General features: G+C 43.7%; 1 pseudogene; it reads left to right on the forward strand.

The window, feature by feature from the left end:
- The window catches only part of LOC143640719 (inactive serine protease PAMR1-like), a 73778-nt pseudogene that overhangs the window by 22207 nt on the left and 36265 nt on the right, over window positions 1-15306 (forward strand).

The following is a 15306-nucleotide window of genomic DNA, read 5'->3' on the forward strand; positions in this document are numbered from 1 at the left end:
GACACTGGGCGCTCCCTCATGTCCTTCTATATGCTTCTGACATGACCACACTTGTGGGCTTCTTTGATTCTCCCAATACAAGGCATTGCAGACTTGTACATTTTCTTCCCAGGTCTGGAATTAGTCATTTCTTCAAGGAACTCTGACCCGAGACCACAGTCTGGAACCTCAGGAGTGTTTCTGATAATTGGATTGTCATTGTTAATAGGTGTTTTTTTTCCCCCAGTGGATGGAGCTAACAAATCTGGTTTTTTTTTAATATTTTTTAGTTGTTGATGGACCTTTTTTTTTTTTAATTTATCTGTGTGTGGTGCTGAGAATCGAACCCAGTGTGTCACGCATGCTAGGCAAGCACGTTACCACTGAGCCAGAACCCCAGCCCAGACAAATCTGTTTTTTAAAAAATGGATCTATGTGAGGGGCTGGAGTTGTGGTTCAGTGGCAGAGTGTTTATCCAGTACACGTGAAGCACTGAGTTTGATCCTCAGTGCCACATAAAAATAAAATAAAGATATTCTGTCCACCTAAAACTAGTAAATAAATAAATGAATGAATCTATGTGATATTCAAGATTATTAATGTCTTTAATTTTTTTCTCATTTTAAGTCTTATTTCTTATTGATACTAACCTAATTACTTATTGGCTTTATCTTATGACAATAGAATTGTGCAAAGTTAACAATAGCACTATTAATACTAACAATAGGATCACCGAATGAAGTTATGATTTCTTTATGGTTACTATTGACCTTAGACTATGTCCCATGAAGTATGTGCCATAAAAATACTACATTTAAAAATCTATGTTGGATTTGGGATTTATGCTTGGTGGTGCTTGCCTAGCATGTGCGAGGCCCTGCGTTCAATCTCTAGATGCCCTCCCAATCAAAATCAATTGATGTAGCTAGGCATGGTGGGGCGTGCCTGTAATCCCAGTTACTTGGGAGGCAGAAAAAAGACAATCACAAGTTTGAAGCCAGCCTGGACAACTTAGCAAGATCCTGTCCCATAAAATAAAAAAGGGGCTCAGGGTGTAGCTCAGTGGTAGAGCCTTAGTCTAGCATGCATGAAGCTGTCCTAGCTGTCCTGGATTCAATCTCTAGTATCACCACCTATTTGATGTATAGAGTGGCTTACTGTTTTCCATGTTTGAAAAAACATATATATATATATATATATATATATATATATATATATATATATATATATATATATATATTGTGTGTGTGTGTGTGTGTGTGTGTGTGTGTGTATATATATATATCTTTCCCCATTTCACACAAAAGATATTTTACCATAAACAATGCTAACTTCCTTTTCTCATTAAAAACTAGAGATTACTCCATATCAATATAAAGCCATCTTCACTTTTCTTTTCTTTCTTTCTTTCTTTTTCTTTTTTTTTCACAGTTGCTATAACTGCATTATATGGGTGACCATCATTTATGAACTTTTGGGTTGTTCCTAAACTTTTGTTATTATAAGTTGTATATTCCCTTCTCCAAAACCCTTGGGACCAGAAGTATTCTTGATTTGTTTTGATTTTGTAATGCTTGGGTCTACATGATGAGATATCTTGAACATGATTTAAATTTGAACATGAAATTCATTTATGTTTTGTATACACCCTTTACCCAGCCTGAAGGTAATGTTACAAAATATTTTCAGTATGCCCGCATTTTGGCTGCTGCCTGTCACAGGAGGTCAGATGTGGAATTTTCTGCTTGTGGTGCCATGTCAAAGCATAAAACATTTTGGATTTTAGTGCAGTTTGGACCTCAGTTTTCAGATTAGGGATGGTCATTGTATGGGCAGTGAATACACTTTGCACACATCAGTTAGTATTATGTAAGTGCATCTTGGAGGTACACTTACCCCTCTGCTAGCAGTGGGTCCCTTGGGAGTGCATATGTCATTTTCCGGCCTTTGCCAAATAGTTTTCTGTACATTTGGCCTTTACTCCAGCAGTGTGTGAGGGTGCTGTTTTTTTTTTCTTCTTTTTTCAAAGCTTTACAACAAAATGTGTCGTTTTGGACTTTTGCCAGTCTCATAGGTGGAACACGGAATCCAGTGTGGCTTTAGTTGGCATTTCTACCATTATGGTAGACAGTGAGCATCTCTCTGCTGCTGGTGGTGGTGCAGGACCATAAAGGTTGAGGGACACCAATGTTAGGGTTGGCATTGTGACATCCAGCAGCATCTAGCAGCACCATGGTCCTCAGTGGGCCGATGTGGTTCTAGGATGGGCAGCCTGCAGCGGGTCCTGTGGCAATCTGTGTGCTACCTCCTGTCTTTGATCATGGCCTTGTTCATGTTAATCACTAGACTGGTTTTTGTGGCTTGTATCTTAAGGACCCTGACTTGCTGTGCCAAGAAATAGTCTTGGCAGAGCCACTGAGGAGGGAGGTTCTGAGTCCATTTACCTCCTCTGTAGCATGGTGAATAGGGATTTAAAGAGGAGCTTGGCACGTGAGGGGGGGGTTGGCTTTTGGAAGGCACAGTGGTACCCATGGGACTCCGTCATGTGCCTTATGACTTACTGGAATTTGATGAATCATATTAGCAATTCGTCTTCTCAAGAAGGAGGGAAAGGAAACTCAGTATAGTGTGGAAAGAGGGCTACAAGTCTCTTCTGTGGAACACACACACACACTTACATACACACATACACCCACACACACACACACACACACATTACAGGTCAATAAAAACCTGATTTCAGTTGACAGCAAAGAAGCTCACGGATGCTGAAAGACATGCTGGCTACTGGGAACAGTTCATGAGGCATTCATTTGTTCACTCAGCCACTCAAGTAATATTCATTGAGCACTTGCTAGGTGCCAGCACTGTATTAGGTGCTGAGGATACAATATTGAGCAAGATATGATCTTGATTTGACTCTGTTATAGAAAGACGGGTCACAGGAAGTGAAAATTAAGCTTGACATTGGCCATCACAGGGATAAGCCAGGTGGGGTCACGGGGAAGCAGAATAGTAACGGTCTCACCTTGGGAATTCTTACTGTATGCCAGGTGCTTTACCTGTGCTCATTTACTTTTAAACAATTCTAAGAGGCAGATCCAGTTTTAATCCCAGTTTGACAGAGAGGGCTCTAAGGTCTGAGAACCTTAAAGAATTGGCTCCAGAACCCCAAGCTGGACAATGGAAGACTCAGAAATTAGCTCTGTTTTTGATAAATGGGTAGGAATTATTTATACCTTTCCTCATTATCCCTAGCCACTCAACAGGCCATAATTTTAAAAGATTTATGCCTGGGAATTGCTCAGCCCCTGTGCTGTGGCTTGCTGGTGGGGCTGCCTGGCACTTTTGAGGGTGAGAATTATGTCAGGCCTTGGGGTGTTTCTGGGGGCAAACTCTGGGTATAGAAAGATAGAAGAAAGAGTGTCTAATGGCACAAGAAGACATTTACTATCTGTTATTCAATTAGAAGGGAGTTATAAAAAGAGAATGGACAGTATGTAGTTACAAGTGTAGCTTTTAAAATCATGTATGTGTATGCAGGCAGAGAAAGTATTAGCGGTAGAATTCTCTAGGTCACGGGATATCTGTTTGTGTGTGTGTGTGTGTGTGTGTGTGTGTGTGTGTGTGTATGTGTTGCTGGGATTAAACCAAGAGGCACTTTACCGCTAAGCTATATCCCTCAGCTCTCTTAGTAATTTTTATTTTTTTGGACTGGGTATTGAACCCAGGGGTGTTTAACCCCTGAGCAACATCTCCAGTCCTTTTAAAAAATATTTTATTTAGACTTTTATTTAGAGGCTTTGAACTCGCCATCCTCCTGCCTCAGCCTCTGGAGCAGCTGGGATTATAAACATGTGCTGCCACCATGCCCGGCTTCCTGAGTCACACTAAATTACTGAGGTTAGCCTTGAACTTGTGATCCTGCTGCCTCAGCCTCCTGAGTTGTTGGGATTATAGGCATGTGCCATTGCACCTGGCTAGATATTAGGATTTTAAGGGTTTTATTATTATTATTATTATTGAATTCTTTTTATTTGTCATAATTTTCTAAATATTTCATAGTAAACGTGAAGTATTTATACAAGGGCGAAAAATAACACTATATTGATTGATTCTCTTTTACTCTAAGCGATTTCATGTTACCTTAAACATCAGCCACTAACTGGGAAGTCGGTTGGGATCACTCCTAAACTCTCTAGTTAAATCCTGATAAACCTGGCATTTTCCAGCTTTTCCTAAGGACTGTGCTACCTTTCTATGTCCCAATGCCCCACTAGAGCCAGTCTCTGAGCAGGTGTATCTCTCATGCGGACCATCAGAACCTGCAAGCATGGAGTCTGAGAATCTTCTTGGAAATGTTTCAGGTTGTACCATTTTTGAAAACTGCAAGAGCTGCCGGAATGGCTCGTGGGGGGCACCCTGGACGACTTCTACGTGAAGGGCTTCTGTGCAGAATGCAGAGCCGGCTGGTATGGAGGAGACTGCATGCGTAAGTAGACCCGGAACCAGCTCTGTCACTAATGCACACGGTTTTACAGTTTCACTGTACAAGGGACTAAAGTTCATCTTGATGGAATCTGAGTTTTGGAAGGTGTGGGGCCAGCGGGCTTTCTAGGCAAGACTATAAAGCAAAGCTATGTTTCCATCTGCTGGGTTGTGGACATCTGTTCATTCCGGATTGTTGACCCTGGGAGGTTTCTCTCTGCCCTTTGAGCTCTCCTCTCTCCTGGATGAAGCCCAGGCCATCCACACACAGCATGACCCATGTCCCTTCCAGAGGCAGTGGTGGTGGCAATGGCCAGCAAATGTGAATAAGCCTTCAAAAATGTTGTTTTTGCTGGGTGCGGTGGTGCATGTCTGTAATCCCAATGGCTTGGGAGGCTGAGGCTGGAAGATTGTGAGTTCAAAGCCAGCCTCAGCAACTATGCAAGGCCCTCAGAAACTAGGGAGACCCTGTCTCAAAGGGCTGGAGATGTGGCTCAGTGCCCTTGCGTTCAATCCCTGGTACCAAAAAAAAAAAAATTTATCTGTAATGCATTTTTTTGGAGGGGTATAGAGATCAAACTCATGGGCTCTCAACCTCTGAGAGGTTTTTTGTATTTTATTTAGAGTCAAGAGCTTACTGAGTTGCTTAGAACCTGGCTTTTGCTGAGGCTGGCTTTGAACTTGTGATCCTCCTACTTCAGCCTCCCAAGCCACTTGGATTACAGGCATGCACTATTTTGTCTGGATGTAATGCATTTTATTTTATTTTTTTAAGTTAAGTTGACCTTTTAAAAAGAAATGGCAGTGGAATGCATTACAACTTTTATTACACATATACAACACAAATTTTCATTTCTCTGGTTGTATATGAACTATGTTCACACCAATTTGTGTCTTTATACATGTACTTTGGATGTCCATCACATTCTACCACCCTTGCTAACCCCCTGCCCGCTCCCCCCCCTCCAACCCCTCTGCCCTATCTAGAGTTTGCCTATTCCTCCCACGCTCCCCCTCCCTACCCCATCATGAATCAGCCTCCTTATATCAGAGAGAACATTTGGCATTTAGTTTTTTGAGACTGGCTAACTTCACTTAGCATTATATTCTCCAATGCCATCCATTTACCTGCAAATGCCATGATTTTTTTCTCTTTTATCGCTGAGTAATATTCCATTTTGTGTATATGCCATATTTTTTTAAAATCCATTCATCTACTGAAGGGCATCTAGGTTGGTTTCTCACTTTAGCTATTGTGAATTGTGCTGCTATAAACACTGATGTGGCTGTGTCTCTGTAGTATGATGTTTTTAAGTCCTTTGAGTATAGACCGAGGAGAGGGATGGCTATATGTCTCTCCATTGGTAAATTTTTTGAATCCCAGGCTAAATTCCTGGAATCTACCAACAAATTGCTAGTATAATATTTGTCCTAATAAAGGGATTCTTTCTGGAAGCTACTTCATCTCAAAGAATTACTTAATATTTATTAGAGTTCCCTCTGAGTTTCAATAATTCTTTGAAAATAGATTGGAAAGCTAGCCTCTCTCTCTGTCCAAAATTCCCTCGATGGTGCCCTTTGCTGAACGTCCGTCTAAGAGTCTGTATCTGGAACAATATGCACATTGCTTCCATTGAGTCTGTTTTTTGTGCTACCTATTTGAATTAGAAGCAGATAGGATGGTCTTACCTTTTGAGTAGTTGTACTTCCCAGACTTATATTGCCAGTTTATAGAGATGCTGGTTGGAGTGGGATTGATATTCTTTGCCTGATCCCACCTATAGTAGAATACTATGTGTTTCAAGGTGTCTAGGGCAAATGTTGAAGTATGCCGTCTGTGGCTGAAAAATTCAATCACAGTCAGAAGAAAAGGGCTTAGTCAGAATGTCAGGGTGTATTTGGGAATTCCAGAATATGGGTAACTTTTGAAGTGCTGGTCTCTCAGTCCATACACCAGAATTGAGACTTCCAAGGGAGGCTAAGGACTACCATATGTGAATGTCACAATGAACCCCACTATTTTGCATAATTATAGTGCACAAATAAAAACATAAAAAATTAATTTAAAAAAGTGAAATTCTGAAAAAAACAAAACAAAACAAAACAAAAAACCCCAAACCAAAGTGCTATTTAATCTCAGGTGCAGGTTTAAAACTTAGAAGCCATTTTAGGTGGTTTTAGGAAACTTGATTTTGGAGTTGGTAGACAATCTTCCAGGTAGGTTAGCTGTAAGATTTAACCCTAGTCTTCCTCTGCCAGATGCTCTGGGTGTGTATGTAGAACATCCATCAGAGCCCAAGATCTGAATGACACAGACCTGGGCTTAAGTAGTAGCCTTGCCTATACTAAAGGTTACCTTGGTAATAGCAATGTCCTCTCTAAAAACGGGAAATAATAGGACTGGTTGAAGGATTCAATGAGACAGATGCATGTGAAACATTAGTTGTCTTCCTAGCAATAGGAAAAACTCCATGAATGCAATGTACTTATCATTATTTTCCATATGCTCCTTAGTTATTGAGTTAATAGGAGGTCCAAAATAAAAATACTTTCAAAAGGAGTTTAAGAAAGAGTTCTTATTTTGGCTTTTGATTTTCTGTTGATCTTTGGAGTCTTTAAGAACTTCAGGATTTTCCTTGCTTTGGATCCCATAGAAGACTGCTCTTTGTTTTTGTGCATGAATGGGGTAGGAGGATGTGAAGGAGCTGAGGTGATCAGCAGGGGTCCAATCATACATGGCCTTGTAGGGACAAAAGTTAGGTAAAGAATTTAGATGTTGTTCAGGTGAAGTTGGAAGCCTAGGAAGAGGTGTGAAGGAGGCTTGAATTAAGGGCTCTGAGAAAGTCAGAGAACAATGAGGGGCAGGGAAAGCTCTGGGCTATGCCTTTGCACAGGTGCTGGCAGAAGGGACAATATCCAGATAGAGGGAGCTGCATGGTCAGGGTGTTGAAATGAGTCTTCAGGGAAGCCTGTGATGTCAGGTGTGCCTAGATCTGTGTGGCAGTATGAGGGAGTGGTGGGAAGTGAGACTGGAAAGGTAGGTGAGACAAGATTCAAAGGGCATAGGATGTTGGATGCAGATCTTGGAGCTCATTGTGAGGATGGTGGGTGGTGTGCATTGAATGGTTTGACCTGGAAGTGACATTAGAGCACATAATGAGTTCATGGGGTGGAGTCAAGAGCATGTCAAAGGTGGTGGTTAGCAGTGCTATTTCAGTGGTTCTGGACATGGGGTGTTAGGGGGGCAAGATGTGAGAGAAGCTTAAAGGAAGAAGTAACAGGACTCACTGACATACTGAGAGAAGAGTGGAGCACCTCGATGGGTCATGAGTTTCCTAGTCTGAGCAACTCTGTCAAAGTGGGTGCTGTTGAGTGGGTAATAGAGGAGAAGAAGTGTGTGGGGGAGAGAAGGGGAGTCCCATGTGAGATCAGTGGGAATCTGAGCATCTGTAAGAGACCCCACAGGCATTTAGAAACAGGTTCCTGGAGCTTAAGAGAACCGTGGAGGGTGAAGACACACTCATGGGAATTAGCTGAGATCCCCCAGGGACCCTGGAGCCTCAGACAGCAGAGAGCCATTGACAGAGGAAAGAGAGACCAACGGAAGGGAAATAAGAAGAGGTGAGAAAGAACAGCCAGAAAGGTGGGAGAAGCAAGAGGGAGCCGTATTTTGGAAGCTGGGAGAAGAGTTTCCAAATAAGACAGAAGGAGAGCAGGACATGGATAGGAAAGAGGTTTTTATATTTAACAGCTGGCAGGTGACTGGGGACCTTACCAGTAGTGACTTGGGAAGGGGAGGAAATGGAGGCCAAGGGTAGAGACAGCTTTAAAATAAGTTTTACAATCATTTTTTAAGACTTTTAAAATAAGGGGCTGGGGTTGTGGCTCAGTGGTAGAGTGCTTGCCTAGCATGTGCGAGGCTGTGGGTTCGATTGTCAGTACCATGTATAAGTAAATGAATAAAATAAAGATTCATATCTTAAAAAATTTTTTAAAAAGCAACTTTAAAAATAAATAAGGTAGAGATGGGAGATAAAAAGCCACAGTCATGGTGCTTATGGAAAATTTCCTATGAAGTACTGGGATGGTCACCAAGTAATACGATGAACCCTCAAGGAATGTATAATCCATCCATGGAAACCTAACTAGGTTGACCCGAAGAAGACATCAGTGTGATAAGGTTATGAGGTTCTTATGGGCACTGCCTAAGTATGAGAATTCATAGGAAGATGTTATTCATTTCACTATTTGTTGAATGTCTGCCTGGAGCTGGGCATTGTGGTGCCTTCTGTGTTAAAGACAACTGAGCACGTGGGTGACTCATGGCTCAGTCACAGCAAGGATCACATGGCAGTACAAGCATTTGACCAGTAGATGGCACCCAAGCAATCTTTTCAGGCCTCCCATTATCCTGAAGGAGGAAGATTTATTTTTGTTTAATTTTTAAAAATATTTTTAATTGGTGCATTTTAATTATACATAGCAGTGGGATATAATGTGACATAGTCATAAAGGCACATGACATAATTTGGTCAATTCCATTTCCCAGTAACAAGCAGGTGGGCTCCTTGCTGAGGTCTACCTGTAAGGCACTGACATTTTTTCCCTGAGTACCATTTAGAGCCTCACTTACTAGGAAGGAGGAGTGACAGACAAGGGCCAGAAAGGATCACAAGTTATATTGGAGTTTAGAGCGAGTTCAAGGAAATGGGCAGAGTTCCTGAGGCCAGAGCCCAGCAGAGGACCAATCACATCTTCTCGCCCAGCAAGGGTGGGTTGAGTGATCTCAAAACACCCAGGAGCTAGAGATATTTTATTATCACAAGAAAGAACTGTTTTTTCTTTCCTTTCCAAATTTTTTCATTCGAAAAATTTCCTATCTACAGAGAGATTCCAGGAAGGTATACATCCATATACTCTATCTAGATTCATGAATGATTATCATGTTTTCAAGGTATGGTTTTCTTTTTTACTATACCGTATTTTTCTACGTTTCATCATGTTATCATAAGTTTTTTTTTTTGTCTTGATGTTCAAATTGTCCCAGATTTGGCCAGTGAAGAGCCTCCAAGTTGACTCAACCACGTCATTCTTTGAGCACATCCCTGTTTTCTTGTTCCCTGGAAATGCAAGTTCATCTTTTCCCCTGTTTCCCAGCTTCTAGAACCAGCCATTTCCTCATGAAATCTGGGTTCCTGAGTCTGTGATCCAAATGTGGCCGTTAGAGGTACCTGGTCTCTGAAGTCAAAACCAAGGCTTCCTCTTAGTGCTTCCCAGGCTGGAAAGTTGAGTTCTTAAGTGAACCCCTCTGCTGACCTCCACTGCTGACCCCTGGAGGGGTGTTTATTTAACTTGGCCTTCAGGCTGAGTTCCTTAGCCACAGAAGAGATGGGCAGGGTGAGGCTCCAGGGCCACCCAGGATGCTGCACTCACAGCTGGCATCCCAGTGGTCCCAATCGTTCAGTCCCTGAAGGATGTTGGGGACCTAAGAAGGTTAGGAAAGCAACCCAGATGAGAAGGGATTTAGGGGGAGAGATTACAGGGCCCTTAATACGTTTATCTTCTTAGTCGTATTTTGGACAGAGGCAGAGGAGCAAGAGGAATTGGCTGTAAGCCAAGCCCCCAAATGTTTGTGTTGTTAGAATATCAGAGAAGATGATTTGTGCCAGCTGCCACCTGGGGAAGGATGAAGAGCCAATTTGAGAAGGGGAGGGAGGGCTAAAGGCTCAGGGAGTGGTGTGTCACAGACCTAAGGGGCTATCCTCCAGGGAGACTGTGGAGCCACCTGGGTGAAGTCAGGCAGACCGGCTCATGTCACTCCAGCCTTTTGTGACCTGATTTCTAGGAAAAGAATAATACAGAGTTGGGTCCAAATTGAGGATGATAATATGCGGTCCTTGGCTGTTGGGTGTGGAATCATAGGGCCTGCATTTGAATCTCTATGCCTTCTGTGACTCTGGACGAACTTACTAAGTCTTTGTCAGTCTCAACTTCCTCCTTTGCAGGATGGGGATGATCATAGTGGCCCCCACAGAGGGTTTCTGTGAGTTCTAGAAGGAGTGCTGTCTATAAGTCTCCCAGTATGGGGTCTGGTGTGTAGTGAGACTACCTATTAAATAGGCTGAACGAATGGTGAATTCTGTTCTTATTACCAAAACAGAGCAGCTCTTTTGTTGTTGCTGGTGTGAGTTTTATCTCAAGGGGGGGGGATGGAAAAATTAATATAGGGCTGGATAGGAAAGATAGGAAAAGACAACTACCTAAGCAAGAAAAATTAAATATGAACGTGATGAGGTAGTCTTCCCAGGACAAGTATTATATGGTAAGTGATACCTTGTTTTCTGTCTGAGAAACTCTTTGACTCCAGGGAATTAATTTTGGAGCTTTGTAGATTCTACATTGTCAAAGAATTCCTGGGTCAAAACCCAGTTTCTGGGGAGGACGTAGAGGCATGACAGACCCCTCCTGCTCCAATAGTAAGAAATCACTACATAAACCAAAGAAAACCACAATTTTCTTTAAAACCATCAAATATCTGTGAATATGGAATCAGAAAGAATCTAAAATCCAGGGGTGTGCGTCCTTCCTAGGTGCACGAGGGAGCAAGATGGTTCCTCCCTGCTTAGTTGCTGCGGTTCAGCAGCAGAGCCAGGGAAGGAGGGCACCTCCCGGCAGAGAAGCCAGTGGACTTTCGCTGCCCCTCCAGCCTGGCCTGTGGAACTGAAATCTAGAGAAAACCCACAGCAAAGCCATCCTTTCCACCACGTACTTTCTGAAATGGGATCTTTCTGAGCAGAGGTGGGGGCAAGACTAGAAAGCAGGTCTTAGGTTTGGCATAAAGACTATCTTACAGCTTCAAGAACTTGTGGCCCCACAGAATTACACACTTCTGTAATTGCAAAAGCTCACCGTTTCCCAGTCTTGTGGTCATGGAGTGCAGGAAGTTGCTGAGAGGAGAAGTTGAAAGTTAGAGATGCATTTTTTTTACTGTGAAAAAGCAAGACAATATAATCCACAAATCGCCCAGAGAACAGTCAGTCCAAAGAAATAGACCCTCTGTGACCAAATGTTGGAATTTTCAGACCAAGGCTTTTGGATAACTAAATGTATGAAAGAATCTCTAGGACAAGAGGAATATAATGAATGAAGACACAATGAATTTCAGGAGAGATTTGGAAAGTATTATAAAGAACCAAATGGAAATCCTAGAACTGATAAATATGTGATCTGAGATTTAAAAAAAAATGGAAAGGATTAAGAACCTATTGGTTACCAAAGAAGAAAGGATCAGAAAACTAAATACAGGATGATAGAAATCAGCCAAGTTAAAGCCTAGCAAAGAGACTGCAAATAGTCAGCAGACCAGACATTTTGTACCACCCTTGCCCAGACCCTGTCTTTTGAACTTGATTAGCAGAGTTGTCTTAATGTGCATTTGTGTGTGTGTGTGTGTGTGTTTTTTTTTTTTTTTTTTTGTGTGTGTGTACGTGCGAAGACACTTTGGGGAGTAAATACTTTCTGCAGCAGAGTGGTAGACAATATTCTTGGTGGACATTTGTTTCAATTGAATGGATGGATCATTTGACATAGGGAAGAGGGGTTTTAAAAATGGTTCGATTGGCAGTGACCTGAGAGGCTGAGGCAGGAGGATTGCAAATGCAAGGCCAGCCTCTGCCACTTGGTGAGACCCTATCTCAAAGTAAAATAAAAAATAATAATAATAATAAGGACTGGGGATGTAGCTCAGTGGTAAAATGCTTCTGGGTTCAGTTAAAAAAAAAGGTTTGATTGCAGGGAGATCTTTATTTGGTACAGTTATTCATTCAATCAACAATTGAAACATCAGTTTAATGCATACATATATTTGAACAAGACAATGTCCCTGATATCCTAAGAACTGTGTCATGGGGGAGGTAAACAGTTTAATAATCAGTCATTATAAAGAATCAACTGATTGAGGTTCAGGCCAAGCTTTGAGTGAGCCTTTTACTGTGTCACTCCGGGACCTCTGCTAATTCCCTGCAAGGAACTGGTAAGAGCTGTCACTTGGCGCTCACTGGGAAATGAGCATGGTTCACGTACCTTCCTTCTGACTCATCTAACCCTCCCTGCAACCCCGTCAGAGCCTGTTAACAATGGTGACACTGTGACACTGGGGCTGAGTGACATTCCTGCTGTCACACAGCTTGTAAGCATCAGGGCCGAGGTGCTCATTTAGAGGCTGAGCCCTGGCTCCTCTCTGCCCTCCCAGTGGGACCACCCCTAGGTCACTCGGAGTGCCTGTCTGAGGGCTGGCAGGTCATAGGAGGACGAGCCAAACCATGTGGAAGGGCAGGCTTCCATCCTGCTCCTGGCCCTGTGCAGGGGACAATCCCACGTCATCGTCCAGGCCTTGGCTTCACCAGTACTGTCTGGGCGGTGGGGCCAGATGGGTTTAGGCCTCCAGCCAGAGATGAGGTACAGCTCTGATGGGCCTGGGCAGTGACCATCCCCTTTGATTCCTGTGCCAAAATCGTCCGAGTCTCCGATCAAGATTCAAGAACAATAACAATATTTTTTGTCATTTATTGAGCATTCTGTGGGAAGTGCTTTATATAGAGCATCTTATTTAATCCTTAAGACAAGCAAATAAGGCCACGTGGCAGAGACCTACTGTTATTCTCATTTCCAAATGAAACACCTTTGCTCAAAGAAAAAAAAAATCCCAGTGAACTCATCTAGGGTCACACAGCTAGGAAGCAACGGCCTGAGGTTCAGCCCCTGTCTGGCTTCATAGACTGAATCTGCTTCCTGAGTCATCTTTGAAAGAGGAAAGAAAATGCAAATGGCTCTCCCTTTGAATGGCTTTTTAAAGTCCTTCTTTTCTTTCTAAGAGAGATTAAAGAAAAACAAACCCAAACCACTTCCCAGAAGCATAGGGTACCTCTCTCCTGCCATCCCCTCCCACCCCTGATGCTGGAGATAATGGGATTTGTGTCTGAAGGTGGAGGGGGGGCCTTCATTTTTGTTGGGAACCTTCCAGCTCTCTTATTAGTTTAGAAATTAATGAAGATTATGAAGATTTCCTTTCAACTCTGTAGAAGCAGGCTTCATCTAGCTAGCCCTCCTGTTTGGTCCTGTAGCAAAAGAATAGGAGACTGAGTCCTGGACTTGAGGACCCCGGGGGATGGTCTGGATTGATGGACAGATCCCCTTGTGCATGCACGTGTGTGCGTGTGGACACACACACACACACACACCCACCCACCCACACACAACACACACACACCCCTTTCCCTGTAGCAAGACTGTTTTAGGGAATCCAAGCACATCTTCTGGGCCCTTTGCCTGCTCTCGTCTTTTGACTCAGGACCACCTGCTTGGTTGGCCAGTAGCATTTCCTTGGCAGGGACATTGGGCTGTGTTCACTGTTCTGCCCTGGACAGAGAGGTGCAGTGAGCCTTCTCTGCACCCAGGCCCGCCAATTTCCCGAGTAGAGGCAGGAGTGGAGGGGAGGTGGGGGTCTAAGGAGTCCCTTGATGTGGGGAGCAGGGGGCTGTTCCTCCTCTGTCTTTGGGCCTAATACCCCTTCCTCCAAGCCCATTTCCAAGAAGTGGCCTCTTTGTCCCCATTTAGTTGGAAGTGATTCCCCATCTCAGGGACAACTCAGCCCTCCTCTTCAGACTGAGAAGAAATGATATGATGAAGCACCGAGGTGCAGCCTGTGTTCTAGAATCCTGGCTACTTCTGAAGGGACACGTGGTCCAGCCTTTCACTTGGCCGGCTCCCAGGTGGGGCTGGGGGCTCTGAGCCTTCCAGAGACGGCACAGAACCCTGGAACTGAGCCCAATGAACTTGCCAAGGAGACCTGAATGGATGGCCACCAGCTTCTCTTAGATTTGGGGAGGGACCCAGGGACATGGCTAACTGATTCCAGCTCCCATATGGAGGGAAGAAACCAGAAGCAGACTGGCAGCATTGGCTGCTGGTTCTAACTTGGGGTTCCCAGCAGGAGGTTTGCTTGGGGTGGGGTCTGGAATTTTTTAACACCTTGCCACCAGGGAAGCTGCCAGTCCTGGAGGGGCTGGGGCTGTGCGGGAGGACTTCTTTTTTCGTCTCTCACACCCAGCGTAGCACTTCCATAGCCCTGCATTAGATGGGCAGATGTGGGCGATGAAACGCGTGAGGTGTGCTGGAAGAAGCAGAAGCCGGGAGGGTGCAAGATATCATGTGTCTCTTTTAGAAAGAGGAGGAAAAATCTTCCTGCTTCCCAGTGGAGAGGGAGAGGGCTGGTCAGCAAGTCCCTGAGACAGCTCATCGTACCAGCCAAGACCCAGCATCAGGACCAGACAGAGCAAGGTTCAGCCCCCTGCTCTGCACCCTGTAGCAAAAGCTAACATTTACTGATTTTTCTATAATGGGTTTTTCATGCGTACTCTGATTCAAGCCCTTTGCAAATCATGTGAAAGGAGGTGCCACTTCAATTCACATGTGACTCAGGTGAGATTCTGAGAGGTAGAATAATTTGCCTAAGGCTGCACAGCTAGTGGAGAGAAAGCTGGGCTTCAAACCGAGGGTGGTGTTTTAATAAGCTTGGTTGCTGCTGGGATCAAAAGGAACTGACAAGAACAGTTAGAGGAGGAAAGGTTTATTGGGGAGCTCATGATTTCAGAGGTCGCAGTCCAAAGATGGCTGACTTGATTCCTCGGAGCTTGAGATGAAGCTGAATATCATGGCAGAATATATCGGGAGGTGGAGGAAAGTGGAGGAAAGTGACTTGCGACATGGCCATCATGAAGCAGAGAGAGAAAGTCTAAGCTTAGCTCACAAAATATAATCTCAAAGGCATGTCCCCCATGA

Source organism: Callospermophilus lateralis, unplaced genomic scaffold (genome assembly GCF_048772815.1).
Source record: "Callospermophilus lateralis isolate mCalLat2 unplaced genomic scaffold, mCalLat2.hap1 Scaffold_592, whole genome shotgun sequence".
Classification (NCBI taxonomy): Eukaryota; Metazoa; Chordata; class Mammalia; order Rodentia; family Sciuridae; genus Callospermophilus; species Callospermophilus lateralis.